Source organism: Rana temporaria, chromosome 10, assembly GCF_905171775.1.
Source record: "Rana temporaria chromosome 10, aRanTem1.1, whole genome shotgun sequence".
Taxonomy (NCBI): domain Eukaryota; kingdom Metazoa; phylum Chordata; class Amphibia; order Anura; family Ranidae; genus Rana; species Rana temporaria.
This window is the reverse complement of record NC_053498.1, coordinates 36,346,238-36,366,038: the sequence shown is the minus strand read 5'-3', so window position 1 is coordinate 36,366,038 and position 19,801 is coordinate 36,346,238. Positions and strand designations below refer to the sequence as shown.

General features: G+C 47.1%; 1 protein-coding gene across 4 annotated transcripts in view; it reads left to right on the top strand.

Annotated features, from left to right (window-relative positions):
- Positions 1–19,801, top strand: part of LOC120916523 (galactoside alpha-(1,2)-fucosyltransferase 2-like) — a 221,176-nt gene that overhangs the window by 36,042 nt on the left and 165,333 nt on the right. The window lies entirely within an intron of this gene.

The following is a 19,801-nucleotide window of genomic DNA, read 5'->3' as shown; positions in this document are numbered from 1 at the left end:
CTGAGCCGCACCGCAAGACATAAAAACCGCACGCGGTTTGGAGGCAATGCGCAGTGCGGATGCATCGCACATATGTGAACCAGCCTCATTGAAAACAATGTATTTTAAAATGTCCTGCGATTTGGATGCGGTTGAAACCGCACTCAATTCGCTTAGGTGTGAACCTAGCCTTAGTGGTTAACATTGTTTCCTATGGAACACGTTCTGTAGTGCAAAAAATAACTAAGGCCCCTTTCACATGGGGCAGTGGAGGTACGGTGGCGGTATAGCGCTGCTAAAAATAGCGGCGCTATCCTGTCGGAATTGCCGCGGGATTCGGCCGCTAGCGGTGCAGTATTAACCGCCGTTAGCGGCCGATAAAGGGTTAATACCGCCCGCAACGCGCCTTTGCAGAGGCGCATTGCGGGCGGTATTGCTGTGGTTTCCCATTGTTTTAAATGGGAAGGAGCGGTATACATGCCGCTCCTCTCACCGCTCCAAAGATGCTGCTGACAGAAGATTTTTTTCTCTCCCGCCAGCGCATCGCCTCAGTGTGAAAGCCCTCCGGCTTTCACATTGAGTAGGCAGTGAAGGAGTTTTTCAGGCGGTATAGCAGCACTATTTTTAGCGCTGTACCACCTGAAAAACTCCTCAGTGTGAAAGGGGTCTTAGGCTGGATTAACACCCATGCATTTTTAGTGCTTTTTGCATTTTGCAGATTTGTACTACAGAACGTGTTCCATTAGGCTCGTTTCACACCTATGCATGTTGCTTTTGAGCGTTTTTGCAATGCTTTTTGCGGTGCTTGCTACGTTTTTTGACATGCGTTTTTACAGCGGTTTTACCGCGATTTGCGTTTTGCGTTTTTTTTTTTCGCCAGTAATTTTTATTTTTTTACATTTCCTTTAACAACCAGCTATGAACAGGTTGAAAAAAAAAAACGCAAATGGCGGCAAAATGCGTTTTGGATGCAGGTCCATTGAATTCTGTTGCATGCAAAACGCTGATTTTTGCTGGAAAAAAAGTCTCTGACCCTTTCCAAAAACGCAGAGGCACAAAAAAGCATTGATGTCAACATGTTCCATAGGAAACCATGTTAAAAAATGTCCCTGCATTTCTGCAAAATGCACCAAAAAAAAGCATTAGTGTGAATGGAGCATAAGAAACCATGTTAATAGTGGCAAACTGCTAAAAACAAAAAACACTAAAAATGCATAGGTGTGAATCAGGCCTGAGGCTGGGTTCACACTACTACACTACTTTCATCCTACTTTGCTCTGTGTTCAATGTTTCCCTATGAGAGCGTCTTGTAGCGTCCTACACAAGTCGGTCCGACTTTGAAAATGCTCCCTGTACTACTTTTGGTCCTACATTGATCCTACTTCAGGCCCATTGAATATCATTGAAGTCGGACCAAAGTAGTATCCTGTTCATGAAAGTAGGATGGATGTAGGACCAATGTAGGATAAATGTAGGACCTATGGGCCAGATCCACAAAAGAGATACTCCGACTTAACTGCTGTTCAGTCTGTGTGTAACTTTGGAAACGATCCTCAAAAGGCTTTTTCCAAAGTTAGGCAGAAGATCAGGCATGTGTAATTGAATTACACTGCCGAATCTTAGGATGCAGTACCGCATCCGCCGCTGGGGGCATTTCGAGTCGAAATGCCGTTTCTAGTATGCAAATTAGCACTTAAGGCGATCCACAAAGCTTTCCAGCTTCCTTTTTGCGCCGTAAGTGTTATTTTGCAAGTGTAAAATTAGGGCTGGTTCTACAAAGTGTAAACTAGTCACACCATGTAAAAGCCCATTCCAGCGACGGCATTTGGTATGCTTTCCCGAGGGAGAACTCCACGGCAATTTGTAAAAACAAAACCGGCATGGGTTCCCCCCCAGGAGCATACCAGGCCCTTAGGTCTGGTATGGGTTGTAAGGGGACCCCCCCTACGCCGAAAAAATCGACGTAGGGGGTCCCCCTACAATCCATACCAGACCCGTATCCAAAGCACGCTACCCGGCCGGTCAGGAATGGGAGTGGGGACGAGCGAGCGCCCCCCCCCTCCTGAGCCGTGCCAGGCCGCATGCCCTCAACATGGGGGGGTTGGGTGCTCTGGGGCAGGGGGGCGCACTACGGGCCCCCCCACCTCAGAGCACCCTGTCCCCATGTTGATGAGGACAGGACCTCTTCCCGACAACCCTTGCCATTGGTTGTCGGGGTCTGCGGGCGGGGGCTTATCGGAATCTGGGAGTCCCCTCAAATAAGGGGGCCCCCAGATACCGGCCCCCCACCCTAAGTGAATGGATATGGGGTACATCGTACCCCTATCCATTCACCTGGAGGCAAAAAGTAAAAGTTAATAAACACACAACACAAGGCTTTTTAAAATATTTTATTATTCTGCTCCGGATGCCCCCCCTGTCTTCGTTATTAGCTCAATTACCAGGGGGGGCTTCTTCTTCCGCTCTCCGGGGGTCTTCCACTCTCCGGGGGTCTTCTCCGCTCTCCGGGGGGGGCTTCTCCGGACTCCGGGGGGGGCTTCTCCGGACTCCGGGGGGCTTCTTCCATCTTCTCCCCTCTTCCGCTGTTGACCCGGCGAACCCCGGTTCTTCTGCAGATGTCCGGTGCCTTCTTCTTCAGCGCTGGCTGCCTGCTATGTTTGTGTGTTAGCTCAATTTCTAACAGGCAGCCAGCGCGGTCTTCTGTGGCGTCAGGGTCTTCTCTTCCTTTCTTCCGATGTTGCCTCGTCGCCTCTTGTCGCTGCAATGATGGAAGCGCGCCTTGCATCCCATTTATATAGGCATCACCGTCCGATCATGCTCCGGCAGGTACCCACGTGGTGGGTGCCTACCCACGTGTACCCACCACGTGGGTACCTACCGGAGCATGATGGGACGGTGATGCCTATATAAATGGGATGCAAGGCGCGCTTCCATCATTACAGCGACAACAGGCGACGAGGCAACATCGGAAGAAAGGAAGAGAAGACCCTGACGCCACAGAAGACCGCGCTGGCTGCCTGTTAGAAATTGAGCTAACACACAAACATAGCAGGCAGCCAGCGCTGAAGAAGAAGGCACCGGACATCTGCAGAAGAACCGGGGTTCGCCGAGTCAACAGCGGAAGAGGGGAGAAGATGGAAGAAGCCCCCCGGAGTCCGGAGAAGCCCCCCCCGGAGTCCGGAGAAGCCCCCCCGGAGTCCGGAGAAGACCCCCGGAGAGTGGAAGACCCCCGGAGAGCGGAAGAAGAAGCCCCCCCTGGTAATTGAGCTAATAACGAAGACAGGGGGGGCATCCGGAGCAGAATAATAAAATATTTTAAAAAGCCTTGTGTTGTGTGTTTATTAACTTTTACTTTTTGCCTACAGGTGAATGGATAGGGGTACGATGTACCCCATATCCATTCACTTAGGGTGGGGGGCCGGTATCTGGGGGCCCCCTTATTAAAGGGGACTCCCAGATTCCGATAAGCCTCCGCCCGCAGACCCCGACAACCAATGGCAAGGGTTGTCGGGAAGAGGTCCTGTCCTCATCAACATGGGGACAGGGTGCTCTGGGGTGGGGGGGCCCGTAGTGCGCCCCCCTGCCCCAGAGCACCCAACCCCCCCATGTTGAGGGCATGCGGCCTGGCACGGCTCAGGAGGGGGGGGGACGCTCGCTCGTCCCCACTCCCATTCCTGACCGGCCGGGTAGCGTGCTTTGGATACGGGTCTGGTATGGATTGTAGGGGGACCCCCTACGTCGATTTTTCGGCATAGGGGGGGTCCCCTTACAACCCATACCAGACCTAAGGGCCTGGTATGCTCCTGGGGGGGAACCCATGCCGGTTTTTTCTTTGAAAATTGGCATGGAGTTCTCCCTCTCAGGAATGCATGCCGAGCGACGCTGTAATTTTTATTTTTTTTTCCCCCGACGCAACTTTTTTAAGCCGTCGCGATCCTCAAAACTCGGCGTAACGTAACTTCGCGCATGCGCAGTACGGCCGGCGCGGGAGCGCGCCTCATTTAAATGGGACTCGCCCCATTTGAATAGGAACGCCTTGCGCCGGCGGAATTTTAGTTACACAGCCTGAAATTTCTAGATAAGTGCTTTGTGGATCAGGCACTTAGGTAGAAACTTTAAGGCAGTGTAACTTAAATGGGATTTTTTAAGTTACGCCAGGTTTTTGTGGATCTGGCCCAATGTAGCAGAGCAAAGTAAGATGAAAGTAGTGTAGTAGTGTGAACCCAGCCTCAGGCTGGGTTCACACTTGTCCGACAAACGGTCCTACATTGGGAGCCTCATGTAGCATGACGTGTGAAAATCAATGTTTCCCTATGAGAGCTGTCTTAACTGGTCCTACACAAGCCGGTCCGACTTTGAAAATGCTCCGTGTACTACTTTTGGTCCTACATTGATCCTACTTCAGCCCATTGAATATCATTGAAGTCGGACCAAAGTAGTATCCTGTTCATGAAAGTAGGATGGATGTAGGACCAATGTAGGATAAATGTAGGACCAATGTAGCAGAGCAAAGTAGGATCAAAGTAGTGTAGTAGTGTGAACCCAGCCTCAGGCGATTTCAAAAAGTAGTTCCTGTACTACTTTTTGCGATTTCGGGCCGCGATTTACATTAAATTGCGGCAAAATCGCGCCAAAATCGCAGCCGCGAAATCGCGGTAAAATCGTGCATTTTACCGCGATTTTGAATTCGCAGCAGTGTGAACCTAGGCTAAAAGGGATAAGGCTGGTTTACTGTGATTTTTTTTGTTTAGCTGGTACTCATCAGGATCTATTTTCAGTTTTTTGGGCTGCATAAGGTTCCATTCACACTAATGCTTTTTTTGATGCATTTCATTTTGCAGAAATGCAGGGAATTTTTTTAACATGGTTTCCTATGGAACATGTTCACATCAATGCTTTTTTGTGCCTCTGCGTTTTTGGAAAGGGTCAGGGACTTTTTTTCCTGCAAAAAGCAGCGTTTTGCATGCAATAGAATTCAATGGACCCGAATCCAAAACGCAAGTGCCGCGATTTTGCCGCAATTTTTTTTTTTTTTACCTGTTTATAGCTGGTTGTTAAAGGAAATGTAAAAAAATTAAAATTAAATGCAAATCGCGGTAAAAACGCACGTCAAAAAATGCAGCAAGCACCGCAAAAAGCATTGCAAAAATGCTCAAAAGCAACATGCATAGGTGTGAATGGAGCCTTAAGCCATGTTAGAAATAAACCTGCATTTTGGGCCTAGTCACACTATGGGGTTGTCTGGGGTGGTCTGAGGAGTTCAGGATAAGGACACTGGTTGGAGACCCTTGGGGTGACTTGAAATGTACAGCAAAAAAATAGGAGGGAGATCCCTTACAGTGTAGTACATGACTTAAATAGAATGACTACCTCCAAAAAAGTTTCTCCATGAAATCAAAAAATTCTAAACATAGGGCCAGATCCTCAAAAGAGATACGCAGACTTAACTGCTGTTCAGTCTGTGTCTAACTTTGGAAACGATCCTCAAAAGGCTTTTTCCAAAGTTAGGCAGAAGATCAGGCATGTGTAATTGAATTACACTGCCGAATCTTAGGATGCAGTACCGCATCCGCCGCTGGGGGCATTTCAAGTCGAAATGCCGTTGCTAGTATGCAAATTAGCACTTAAGGCGATCCACAAAGCTTTCCAGCTTCGTTTTTTCGCCGTAAGTGTTATTTTGCAAGTGTAAAACTAGGGCTGATGTTACAAAGTGTAAACTAGTCACACCATGTAAAAGCCCATTCCAGCGACGGCATTTGGTATGCATTCCCGAGGGAGAACTCCACGGCAATTTGTAAAGACAAAACCGGCATGGGTTCCCCCCCAGGAGCATGCCAGGCCCTTAGGTCTGGTATGGGTTGTAAGGGGACCCCCCCTACGCCGAAAAATCGACGTAGGGGGTCCCCCTACAATCCATACCAGACCCGTATCCAAAGCACGCTACCCGGCCGGTCAGGAAGGGAGTGGGGACGAGCGAGCGCCCCCCCCCCTCCTGAGCCGTGCCAGGCCGCATGCCCTCAACATGGGGGGGTTGGGTGCTCTGGGGCAGGGGGGCGCACTACGGCCCCCCCCCACCTCAGAGCACCCTGTCCCCATGTTGATGAGGACAGGGCCCCTTCCCGACAACCCTTGCCATTGGTTGTCGGGGTCTGCGGGCGGGGGCTTATCGGAATCTGGGAGTCCCCTCAAATAAGGGGGCCCCCAGATACCGGCCCCCCACCCTAAGTGAATGGATATGGGGTACATCGTACCCCTATCCATTCACCTGTAGGCAAAAAGTTAGTTAGTAAACACACAACACAAGGGTTTTTAAAATAATTTATTATTCTGCTCCGGATGCCCCCCCTGTCTTCTTTATTAGCTCTATTAGCAGGGGGGGCTTCTTCTTCCGCTCTCCGGGGGTCTTCCGCTCTCCGGGGGTCTTCCACTCTCCGGGGGTCTTCTCCGCTCTCCGGGGGGGGCTTCTCCGGACTCCGGGGGGCTTCTTCCATCTTCTCCCCTCTTCCGCTGTTGACTCGGCGAACCCCGGTTCTTCTGCAGATGTCCGGTGCCTTCTTCTTCAGCGCTGGCTGCCTGCTATCTTTGTGTGTTAGCTCGATTTCAAACAGGCAGCCGGCGCGGTCTTCTGTGATGTCACCTTCTTCTCTTCTGTTCTTCTCCCCTCTTCCGATGTTGCCTCGTCGCCTGTTGTCGCTGTAATGATGGAAGCGCGCCTTGCATCCCATTTATATAGGCATCACCGTCCCATCATGCTCCGGCAGGTACCCACGTGGTGGGTGCCTACCCACGTGCACCCACCACGTGGGTACCTGCCGGAGCATGATGGGACGGTGATGCCTATATAAATGGGATGCAAGGTGCGCTTCCATCATTACAGCGACAACAGGCGACGAGTCAACATCGGAAGAGGGGAGAAGAACAGAAGACCCTGACGTCACAGAAGACCGCGTCGGCTGCCTGTTTGAAATCGAGCTAACACACAAACATAGCAGGCAGCCAGCGCTGAAGAAGAAGGAACCGGACATCTGCAGAAGAACCGGGGTTCGCCGAGTCAACAGCGGAAGAGGGGAGAAGATGGAAGAAGCCCCCCGGAGTCCGGAGAAGCCCCCCCCGGAGAGCGGAGAAGACCCCCGGAGAGTGGAAGACCCCCGGAGAGCGGAAGACCCCCGGAGAGCGGAAGAAGAAGCCCCCCCTGCTAATAGAGCTAATAAAGAAGACAGGGGGGGCATCCGGAGCAGAATAATAAATTATTTTAAAAACCCTTGTGTTGTGTGTTTACTAACTAACTTTTTGCCTACAGGTGAATGGATAGGGGTACGATGTACCCCATATCCATTCACTTAGGGTGGGGGGCCGGTATCTGGGGGCCACCTTATTTGAGGGGACTCCCAGATTCCGATAAGCCCCCGCCCGCAGACCCCGACAACCAATGGCAAGGGTTGTCGGGAAGAGGTCCTGTCCTCATCAACATGGGGACAGGGTGCTCTGAGGTGGGGGGGCCCGCAGTGCGCCCCCCTGCCCCAGAGCACCCAACCCCCCCCATGTTGAGGGCATGCGGCCTGGCACGGCTCAGGAGGGGCGCTCGCTTGTCCCCACTCCCTTCCTGACCGGCCGGGTAGCGTGCTTTGGATACGGGTCTGGTATGGATTGTAGGGGGACCCCCTACGTCGATTTTTCGGCGTAGGGGGGTCTCCTTACAACCCATACCAGACCTAAGGGCCTGGTATGCTCCTGGGGGGGGAACCCATGCCGGTTTTTTCTTTGAAAATTGGCATGGAGTTCTCCCTCAGGAATGCATGCCGAGCGACGCTGTAATTTTTTTTTTTTTTTCCCGACGCAACTTTTTTAAGCCGTCGCGATCCTCAAAACTCGGCGTAACGTAAATTCGCGCATGCGCAGTACGGCCGGCGCGGGAGCGCGCCTCATTTAAATGGGACTCGCCCCATTTGAATAGGAACGCCTTGCGCCGGCGGAATTTTAGTTACACAGCCTGAAATTTCTAGATAAGTGCTTTGTGGATCGGGCACTTAGGTAGAAACTTTAAGGCAGTGTAACTTAAATGGGATTTTTTAAGTTACGCCAGGTTTTTGTGGATCTGGCCCAAAGTAACTTACATCTGATGAGGTTGTGGCCATCCCATAGGGTAAATACACACAATCTTCTATGAGAAACGTCTCTCTCGATGCCACAGGCGGCACAGTCCTGGGTCCTCTGCAGGGTTCTTAGGAGAGTGTTGGATCAGATGGTGTCTTAACCACTTAAGACCCGGACCTTTAGGCACCTTTTCTGGCCAGTTTTTGCGATTCGCTTTAACTGACAATTGCGCGGTCGTGCGACGTGGCTCCCAAACAAAATTGGTGTCCTTTTTTCCCCACAAATAGAGCTTTCTTTTGGTGGTATTTGATCACCTCTGCGGTTTTTATTTTTTGCGCTATAAACAAGAATAAAGCGACAATTTTGAAAAAAATGCATTATTTTTTACTTTTTGCTATAATAAATATCCCCCAAAAATATATATATAAAAAAACAATTTTTCCTCAGTTTAGGCCGATACGTATTCTTCTACATATTTTTGGTAAAAAAAAATCGCAATAAGCGTTTATCGATTGGTTTGCGCAAAATTTATAGCGTTTACAAAATAGGGGATAGTTTTTTTGCATTTTTATAAAACATTTTTTTTACTACTAATGGCGGCGATCAGCAATTTTTTTTTTTGTGACTGCGACATTATGGCGGACACTTCAGACAAGTTTGACACATTTTTGGGACCAAATGCATTGTTTACTGTGAAAATGACAATTGCAGTTTGGGAGTTAACCACAAGGGGGCGATGAAGCGGTTAAGTGTGACCTCATTTGTGTTTCTAACTGTAGGGGGGTGTGGCTGTAGGTGTGACGTCATTGATTGTGTCTCCCTATAAAAAGGGAACACACGATCAATGACGGCGCCACAGTGAAGAACGGGGAAGCTGTGTTTACACACAGCTCTCCCCGTTCTTCAGCTCCGGGGAGCGATCGCTGGACTCCAGCGGTGATTGGGTCCCGCGGTCACGGAGCTTCGGACCAGGTCGCGGGCACGCGCCCGCGACCCACGGCTGGGCACTTAAAGAGGACGTACCTGTACGTGCTTGTGCCCAGCCGTGCCATTCTGCCGACGTATATGTGCAGGAGGCGGTCCTTAAGTGGTTAAAAAAAAAAAAAAAGACTGCTGGTGATTTGATCAGCAGAGGCGCCCATTGCCATGTGTTTAAAAAAAACAGTTCAGGGTCAATGGTTTATTATAAAACAATAATTCTAATATTCATTGTACAATAAACCAGATGACCATGATCTTTTTCTTTATTCATTACAGGTACTTGTATAGCGCAGTCAATTTATGCAGCTCTATACATATACAGTATATTGTACATTCCCATCAGTCCCTGACCTCAAGGCACTTACAATTTAAAGCTGTCCGTAGATGGTTAGAAAATCATTTGAAAAAAAAAATTGTATTTGCTAAAGATCTGTTGATCACGGGTGCATTAACGGCATCATTGCATCAGAATTTTTCACTACTTTTCGACATATCGATCGCAAAACAACATATATGGTACTCTTTTTTTTTTTTCGGTCAATTGCACGATTAGAGGGAAACCTTTTTGGGAAAAATAGTAAATTATACACTGCGCTTTGGAATATTACACAATAAATGCGTGCTGAAGATTAAACAAACGCGTAGTGTTAATGTGACATGACCAAAATAAAAACAATAATTTTGTATTTATTTTATTTTATGTATATGTAGGACACCACATATACAGTATATGGTATTCAGAGGGAGGGCTCCACCATCACTTAAAGTGGAAGTAAACTTTCTTTACTGCCTTTTACATATAGGTTAAGTCTATAATAAAGCTTACCTATAGGTACAGTAAATATCTAAACATGTACAGTTTAGGAGATATTTACATTACATGGAGCCAGTGACATCACTGGTGCATGCACTCTGAAGGAACGGCCACTGGTGCTGTTCCTATAGAACCCTGTGCTATAAACTGTGGCTCCTGTGTGCATGCACAGGAGTGACTTCATCATTACTCCGGCCAGTCACAGAGCCTGCAAACCCGGAAGCAAGATGAGTAAAAATGAGAGCGCCTGCTGCTTTTGGGTGTGGGAGGGCTTTGTTTTAAGGTAAGTTTAACATAATGTGCTAGAATGCGACCCATACTAGCACATTATACCTTTTACCTTGCATGGTAAAAAATAAATAAAAAAAAAAGCAGTATACAACCACTTTAAATTATGCAATTACATTTACTGTATTTATTGGCGTATAACACGCCGATGCCAGCGTTTTTTTGCGTTTTTTAATCCATTTAAAAAAAAAAAAAAAGCTACACTGAAAAACGCTGATTAACCACTTCCCGACGGCCGTACGACTATATATGGCCCCAAGGTGGTTCTACTTCTCTGGGGCGCCGTGTTTTTACAGCCGCGCCTTTCCGCTCCCGAGTGCGCAGCGGGGAACTTCTGTGCTGGCCGTGTCCCTTGGACACAGCCAATCACAGATCGCCGTGAACGGCCAATCGCAGTGGCCGTTTGCTAGGCGATCTGTGCGGCCAATGAGAGATGATCTCATATGTAAACATATGAGATCATTTCTCATTGCCGGCTCTCACACTGACAGCGTGCTGTCAGGGAGAGAGGAGACCGATCTGTGTCTCTTGTACATAGGGACACAGATCGGTCACCTCCCCCAGTCACCCCCCTCCCCCCACAGTTAGAACACTATATAGGGAATACATTTAACCCCTTCCTCACCCCCTAGTGTTAACCCCTTCCCTGCCAGTCACATTTATACAGTAATTAGTGCATATTTATAGCACTGATTGCAGTATAAATGTGAATGGTGTCAAAAATGTGTCAAAAGTGTCCGCCATAATGTCGCAGTCGCAATAAAAATCGCAGATCGCCGCCATTACTAGTAAAAAAAAAAAAATAATAATAATTCTGTCCCTTATTTTGTAGGCGCTATAACTTTTGCGCAAACCAGTCGCTTATTGCGATTTTTTTTTTTTTTTTTTTTTTACTAAAAATATGTAGATTACGTATCGGCCTAGACTGAGGAAAATGTAAAAAAAAAATTTGAGCTATTTATTATAGCAACAAGTAAAAAATATATATTTTTTTCAAAATTGTCGCTCTATTTTTGTTTATAGCGCAAAAAATAAATACTGCAGAGGCGATCAAATACCACCAAAAGAAAGCTCTATTAGTGGGAAAAAAAGGACATCAATTTTGTTTGGCAACTATATGGCAACAAGTGGGACCCCCATTTGTTGCCATATAGACCTGGACACACACTGCTTACTTCTACAACAGGCGAGAAGGAGGCATTCTTCATGATGCCCTCCCGGTACAATATCCAAATACTGTTGCCCTCCATAATGCAAGTGGTGCTGGGCAGCTGGCATCTGCTTTATTCCCTACAAATTAATTGAATATTAAAGGGGTTGTAAAGGTTCGTATTTTATTTTCTAAATTGGTTCCTTTAAGCTAGTGCATTGTTGGTTCACCAACCTTTTCCTTCGATTTCCCTTCTAAATGTTTGTTTTCTTTGTCTGAATTTCTCACTTCCTGTTCCTCCTCAGTAAGCTGTTCTGACTGACTAACCCCCAGCCAGAACGGCTCGGATAATGGGGGCAAGCTTACTGAGGAGGAACAGCAAGTGAGAAATTCAGACAAAGAAAAAAAACATTTAGAAGGGAAATCAAAGGAAAATATAAGTGAACCAACAATGCACTAGCTTAAAGGAACCTATTTAGAAAATAATAAAGAACCTTTAAAACCCCTTTAAGCCTGGCTGTTTATCTTGAGCTCTTTAGTCACCTGCAACTGCGTGGAGCTTTACTGTTTGGCACACATTAAATGCTGGGTGACCTTTTTGTTTGAAATCTGTTAATGCAAAACCTTATCTCTTCCATTGAGGATTTTTTCAGCTGTCTCGTGGCAGGTGCAAAAATAGTCAACCTTCAATAAAGCAAATTGAGGCTCCATGCACACTGAAGCTGATAAAAGCTATAAAAAAACGCCAGTAGCTTTGCAGGGAGCCTTTCAAGGTTTTTTAGCGTTTTTGCAATAGCTTTAATCAGCGTTTTTGAGTGTAGCTATTTTTTTTTTTATGGATTAAAAAACGCAAAAAACGCTGGTGCCAGCGTTTTTAAGCGGTTTTGGGCGTTTTTCTGCATTTTGTGTTTTTTCCCGACCTAAAACGACACTTTGAACGCAAATTTCGGGCGTTCAGAAAAAAAGCCAATAAACTTCAAAGCTCATTAACACTAAAAAACGCCCAGGTGTGCATGGGCACATAGGCTAACATAGAGTTCAGTTTATGGGCTTTAAAAAAAAAAGCCAAAACGCCAATAAACTGCAGTTTATCAGCTTCGGTGTGCATGGAGCCTAAATCTGTAAATAAAACACTATGTCAGAGTGAAAGAAAGGGGTGAAAGAAAGGGGTTTTCCCTGATGCCACATTATGCCCTGTAAAACGTTATACCTACAGCCCCCCCCCCCCCCTTGCTGGAGCTACTTAGTCAGCCCTGGTCTGTTTTGGCATTAACTCCGGGTATGAATAAACTGTGTAACAGGTGGTAGACTCTTGAGTCATACAGTACAAATAATGTTACATTTTTCATTTATGTGTAGAGCAAAGGCTGTCATATGGTAATTTTCAGCTCCAGCAAAACCATAAGTTTGTTTTTATTTTATCCTTTTGCCGAGTACACACGACCATTTTTCATGTCATGCAAAAAAACAACGTTTTTCTCAACGTGATTCCTCTCAAGCCTGCCTTGCATACACACGATCGTGATAAAAAATGCTCGAGCATAGCGCTGTGGCGTACGACGGCACTAAAAAACGGGAAGTTCCATTCGAATGGCGCCACCCTTTGGGCTGATTATGCAAATTTCCCTTCTCATAACTTGCTTCTGAGCATGCGCGTTTTTTTCCCCGTCGTTAAAGCCTACACACGACCGTTTTTCACGACGAGTAAAACGATAACGTGAAAAACGGCGATAAAAAATAGAGCAGGTTCTAAATTTTGAATGCCCATTTTTTCGTCAAATTGTCGTGTGTACGTGGCATTAGGACCAATTCACACCAGAATGTAGTGAGGGAAACCCGTGTTCTGGGCTAATTTCCCATACCACATTCAGAAAGCACTGCAGTTACGATCTGCAGTGGGTGTCAGTGTAAACGTAATGACACCCCAAACGTAGGACGCAAATGCAGTGCATTTGCTTGCACCAGATCACATGGTACAGTAGTACCATGTGGTCTGGCTGCTCTGTGTTTTTTAGGCTACTTCACCGGGAGCAGAAAAAACGTCAACGTTTTAAAGTAGTGCATTTTCAATCCATTCAAATGAATTTTCGCTACACTGGGATCACACGTGAATCTCACAGGAATGTACAGTGTGTTCCTGTGCGATTCATGGTGTGAACTGGCTCTTATTTTTAATAACATTTCTGTTTACCCTTTATTAACCAAAATTATCTCCAATTAGCCACAATTAAGTCACCTTATAATTAGCGATTTTGTTCTGTGTTTTCCACTTTACAGGTGCAAACTCTTTATATTTTTTTCGTTCTTTTTTATTAATTTCATAGTTTTTAACCACTTGCCGCCCGCCGGCCATCAAATGACAGCTGGGCGGTGCAGCTCTTGTTCTGGGCGGGCATCATATGACGTCCTAGCCTTCCCGGTCCACTAGGGGGGACCCGCGATTGCCCAGTAACAGAGCAGGACCGTGGATCTGTGTGTGTAAAAAATACAAAAACGTACTTGGGGGGCACACCCTAAAAATGCTATACATCTAAGATGGTGCTGCTATAAGACCAAAGACAGTACAAAACAGACTATAGCGCACACATGCAAAAATGACATTTATCCTGCAAGGCTAGTTAAAAACACCTGAACATATTCAAAAATACAGGCGTTTGGTCACACTATATCATGGGTGCTCAACCTGTGGCTCTCCAGCTGTTGCAGAACTTCAAGTCCCATCATGCCTCTGCCTTTGGGAGTCATGCTTGTAACAGTCAGTAGCTTGCAATGCCTCATGGGAATTGTAGTTCTGAAACAGCTGGAGAGCCACAGGTTGAGCACCCATGCACTATATGGTCATATAGTGCTAAGCCCACTTACAGCGACAAAGTACCCCGAATTAGTGGGTCCTACCCTGTCAATAGAATGAAAGAACCTAGTGTCTCAACCTTGGGAGATAAACTCCTCTATATGGGAGAACTGAAGGGATGTGCCCCCCAAGTATGTTTTTGTATTTTGTATAGACTCTGACCAGGTCTCTTGGGCTGGAGCACCCCTCCCCCTCTTCATTACCTCACATTAGTGGCCACCAGTGTATAGGAAGAATCCCTTCAGTTCTCCCATATAGAGGAGTTTATCTCCCAAGGTTGAGACACTAGGGGCCTGATTTACTAAGCTATGTGCGCTGCGCTGGTTCATGCATTAATTAGTACTCCGGGTGGAGGCTTAATCAGGCGCATGAACCAGCGTAGCAGCCGGCGCATTGAAACTAATATGTAAAGCCGCGCCGAACTCCCTATAGAAGTCTATGGGAGAAATCAAAAGTGTTCATTTTAAAGGCTAATCTGCAAGTTTTGTCCTAAAAAGTGTTTGGGGACCTCAGTCCTGCCCCAGGGAACATGTATCAATGCTTTTTTTATTTTTTAAAACGGCCGTTTTTTCGGGAGCAGTGAAATTAATAATTCTTAAAGTGAAACAATAAAAGTGAAATATTCCTTTAAATTTCGTACCTAGGGGGGGTGTAATGTCAGCATGTGAAATAGCGCATTTTTCCCGCACTTAGAACTCCCCCTGCACAAAGTGACATTCTGAAGGAAAAAAGTCATTTAAAAATTCACACGCGGCTATAATGAATTGTCGGCTCTGACAATTCTAAAGGGATTCATTCATAAAACAAACAAAAAAATGTGTAGGGGTTCCCCCAAATTAAATTACCAGGCCCTTCAGGTCTGGAATGGATATTAAGGGGAACCCCGCCGTAAAAACCAAAAAAAAAAAAGACGTGCGGTTCCCGGCAAATATCCATTCCAGACCCTTCAGGTCTGGTGTGGATTTTAAGGGGAACTCCACCCCAAATTGAAAAAAAAAATGGCGTGGAGTCCCCCTAAAAATCCACACCAGACCCTTATCCGAGCACGTTGACCTGGCCGGCCGCAGAAAAGAGGGGGGGACAGAGTGCGGCCCCCCCCCTCTCCTGAACCGCACCAGGCCACATGCCCTCAACATGGGGAGGATGTCCCCATGTTGATGGGGACAAGGGTCTCATCCCCACAACCCTTGCCCGGTGGTTGTGGGGGTATGCGGGCGGGAGGTTTATCAGAATCTGGAAGACCCCTTTAACAAAGGGGACCCCCAGATCCTGACCCCCCCCCTGTGTGAAATGGTAATGGGGTACATTGTACCTCTACCATTTCACCCCAAAAAAAATGTCAAAGTGATAAAAATGACAGTAGCCGGTTTTTGACAAATCTTTTAATAAAGTCTTCTTTTCTTCTTTCCTTCGGGGTTCTTCCGCTGCTTCTTCTCGTCCACATCTTGCCCGACGTCTTCTTCTATCTTCTCCGTCCGTCCTTCAGCCTTCTGGTCCCGCATCTTGTGTCTTCTGCGGTCTTCTTCTCGGTCCGCCAGCCTTCTCGTCCGCATCTTGTGTCTTCTCCGGACCCAGCGTTTGAATTTGAATTGGCCGTCGTCTTCCCGCTCCTGGGACCCGCCCCCCTCTGACGCCACAAGTAAACTCCTTAGAAGGTCATGTGCGTCAGAGGGGGGCGGGGTCACATGAGTGTGACACGGCGGGAACTTCTTCTCCGGGCGGCGCGATTGAAATTGAATTCCCCCGCTGTGTGACGCTCTGCGACCCCGCCCCCCTCTGACGCACATGACCTTCTAAGGAGTTTACTTGTGGCGTCAGAGGGGGGCGGGTCCCAGGAGCGGGAAAACGGCGGCCAATTACAATTCAAACGCAGGGGACGAGAAGGCGGCGGACCGAGAAGAAGACCGCAGAAGACCCAAGATGCGGACGAGGAGGCGGACGGAGAAGACAACGGGCAAGATGCGGGACCAGAAGGCGGAAGGACGGACTGAGAAGATAGAAGAAGACGTCGGGCAAGATGTGGACGAGAAGAAGCAGCGGAAGAACCCCGAAGGAAAGAAGAAAAGAAGACTTTATTAAAAGATTTGTCAAAAACCGGCTACTGTCATTTTTATCACTTTGACATTTTTTTTGGGGTGAAATGGTAGAGGTACAATGTACCCCATTACCATTTCACACAGGGGGGGGGTCAGGATCTGGGGGTCCCCTTTGTTAAAGGGGTCTTCCAGATTCTGATAAACCTCCCGCCCGCATACCCCCACAACCACCGGGCAAGGGTTGTGGGGATGAGACCCTTGTCCCCATCAACATGGGGACATCCTCCCCATGTTGAGGGCATGTGGCCTGGTGCGGTTCAGGAGAGGGGGGGGGGCCGCACTCTGTCCCCCCCTCTTTTCTGCGGCCGGCCAGGTCAACGTGCTCGGATAAGGGTCTGGTGTGGATTTTTAGGGGGACTCCACGCCATTTTTTTTTTCAATTTGGGGTGGAGTTCCCCTTAAAATCCACACCAGACCTGAAGGGTCTGGAATGGATATTTGCCGGGAACCGCACGTCTTTTTTTTTTGGGGTTTTTACGGCGGGGTTCCCCTTAATATCCATTCCAGACCTGAAGGGCCTGGTAATTTAATTTGGAGGGACCCCCCTTTTTTTTTTTTGTTTTAATGAGCAATGACTCTATTCTTTATAGCCATGAGTACTTTAACCACTTGCCCACCGGGTTAATTCTGGCACTTCTCTCCTTCATGTGAAAATCACAATTTTTTGGCTAGAAAATTAATCAGAACCCCCAAACATTATATATTTTTTTTTAGCAGACATCCTAGGGAATAAAATGGCAGTCATTGCAATACTTTTTGTCACACCGTATTTGCGCAGCGGTCTTACAAGCGCACTTTTTTTGGATAAAAATCACTTTTTTGAATTAAAAAATAAGACAACAATACATTTTGCCCAATTTTTTTCTATATTGTGAAAGATAATGTTACGCCGAGTAAAATGATACCCAACATGTCACGCTTAAAAATTGCGCCCGCTCGTGGCATGGCGTCAAACTTTTACCCTTTAAAAAACTCGATAGGCGACGTTTAAAAAATTCTACAGGTTGCATTTTTTGAGTTGCAGAGTAGGTCTAGGGCTAGAATTATTGCTCTCACTCTAACGATCGCGGCGATACCTCACTTGTGTGGTTTGAATACTGTTTTCATATGCGGGCGCTACTCGCGTATGCGTTTGCTTCTGTGCGCGAGCTCGTCGCGACGGGGCGCTTTAAAATTTTTATTTGGGGTTTTCTTATTTATTTTTATTTAGTTTTATAATGTTTTACACTGAAATAAAAAAATAAAAAAAAAATGATCAGTTTTCTTCCTATTACAAGGAATGTAAACATCCCTTGTAATAGGACTAGTGTGTGACAGGTCCTCTTTATGGAGAGAGGCGGGGTCAATAAGGCTGGAAAGCATGGTATTGAAAAAAAAAAAAATAGATCTCATGCTTTCAGCTGCAATCATGTTCGTTCACCACAGTGGTGTAGTGTATAGCACTTTGACCTAGCAGCAAAAGAGTCGTTGGTTCGAATCCCGCCCGTGACAGCATCTGCATGGAGTTTGCATGTTCTCCCTGTGCCTGCGTGGGTTTCCTCCCACAATATAAAAACACGCTGTAAATCGGTTCCGGTCTAAATAAGCCCTAATATGCAGTAGTATATTAAGGTTTGGTTCTGCCCTAGGCCTGACTACATATCTGCACCTCCTAATAGAAAAATGACCCACCCCTTCCTGTCAAGGTCACACCCTGTTTTTGTATAACCCCGCCCAGTAATTTTCAGGGGACCCACACACTAGTTCTGGGGGGGCACTGGATTCCCTTAACCACTTCCATACCAGGCACTTACGCACCTTCCCGCCCAAGCCAATTTTCAGCTTTCAACACTGTCGCACTTTGAATGGCAATTGCGCGGTCATACAACACTGTACCCAAACAAAATTGGCGTCCTTTTTTCCCCACAAATAGAGCTTTCTTTTGTTGTTATTTGATCACCTCTGTGTTTTTTTTTTGCGCAACAACTAAAAAAAGACTGCAAATTTTGAAACAAAAAAACCTTTTTCTTTTTTTAGGTTAATTTTTTTGTAAATAAGTTTTTCTCTTTCAATTACGGGCACTGATATGGCGGCACTGATGGGCCCCGATGAGATGGCACTGATGGACATCGATGAGGTAGTACTGACGGCACAGATGAGGTGGCATTGATTGGCGGCGCTGCTATGCGGCACTGATGGGCACTCATAGGCGGCACTGATGGGCGGCACAGATGGGCGGCACTTATGGGTGGCACTGATGGATACTTATGGGCGGCACTTATGGGTGGCACTGATGGATACTTATGGGTGGCACAGGTGGGCACTGATAGGTGGGCACTGTGCATGGATGGGCACTGTGGGGTGGCACTGATTTTCCCAGTCAGTGCCCATTTGTGGGCACTGATTGGCATCTTTTTTCTTATTTTTTAATGCTTTTTGTTTTTTTGTTCTATAATTTTTTTTTTTTTGCACACCCTGGTGGTCCAGGGTGGGCATCCCTGGTGGTCCAGTGTGGTGATCCGAGGGGGGGCTGCGCTGATAAACAATCAGCGCGAACGCCCCCTGTCAGGAGAGCCGCCGATCGGCTCTCCTATACTCGCGTCTGTAAGACGCGAGTGAGGAAGAGCCATCGATGGCTCTTCCTGTTTACATCGTGATCAGCCGTGATTGGACACGGCTGATCACGTGGTAAAGAGTCTCCGTCTCCGTGAGAGACTCTTTACCGAGATCGGAGATGCAGGGTGTCAGACTGACACCCCGCATCACCGATCGCCGCGCTGCGTGCCCCCACAGGCGCGTGCGGCATGAAATCCTGCAGGACGTCCTGTCAGGATTGTGTAACCACTTCCCGGACGTAAATCGGCCATAGGCTGGGCGGGAAGTGGTTAATTTGCATAGTTTTTCTCTCACTTCCTGTTTGGCTATGGGGCAGGAAGTGAAGGCAAATCTCCCCAATTGGACACAGATAATCCAAAATAAACTGACAGGGCCTATAACCCTCCCTCACTCTATCCAAAATGAAAGAAAATAAAACTTGTTGATTATAGTTCTTGTCAGGGGCGGACTGACCATTGAGTCACTCGGGCACTGCCCGAGGGCCCCATGCCACTAGGGGGCCCCATCCGGGTTGCCAGGCTCAGTAAAACCAGGGACAGTATGTAAAAATCTGTGTTTTTTTTAGATCTGTCCCTGATATGTCCGAAAATGACATGCTTTTAATGTGAATATCCCAAGATTTTAGCTGCCCGCCTCTGCACTACCTCCTGGCGTGGTGGTCATCTGTAAGCCAGAGGGGCCCCATAATCTTCTATTGCCCAGGGGCCCCATGAGTTGTCAGTCCGCCCCTGGTTCTAGTTTAAGCACAAATTTCATAGAGTTTTATTGAGAGCCTTAAGAAAATATAACCATGCCAATAGGCCAGGATAGAGCGTTGCTAATATGTAGGAATGTGTGTTAGAGCACCCCACCCAATGTTAACTAAAAAATTATTAATTTGCAAATAAGTATTATCTGCTCATTTTTTTGGGGATGTCTGCACCCCTGATAGTGACAACATTTGTGAGGTGTCT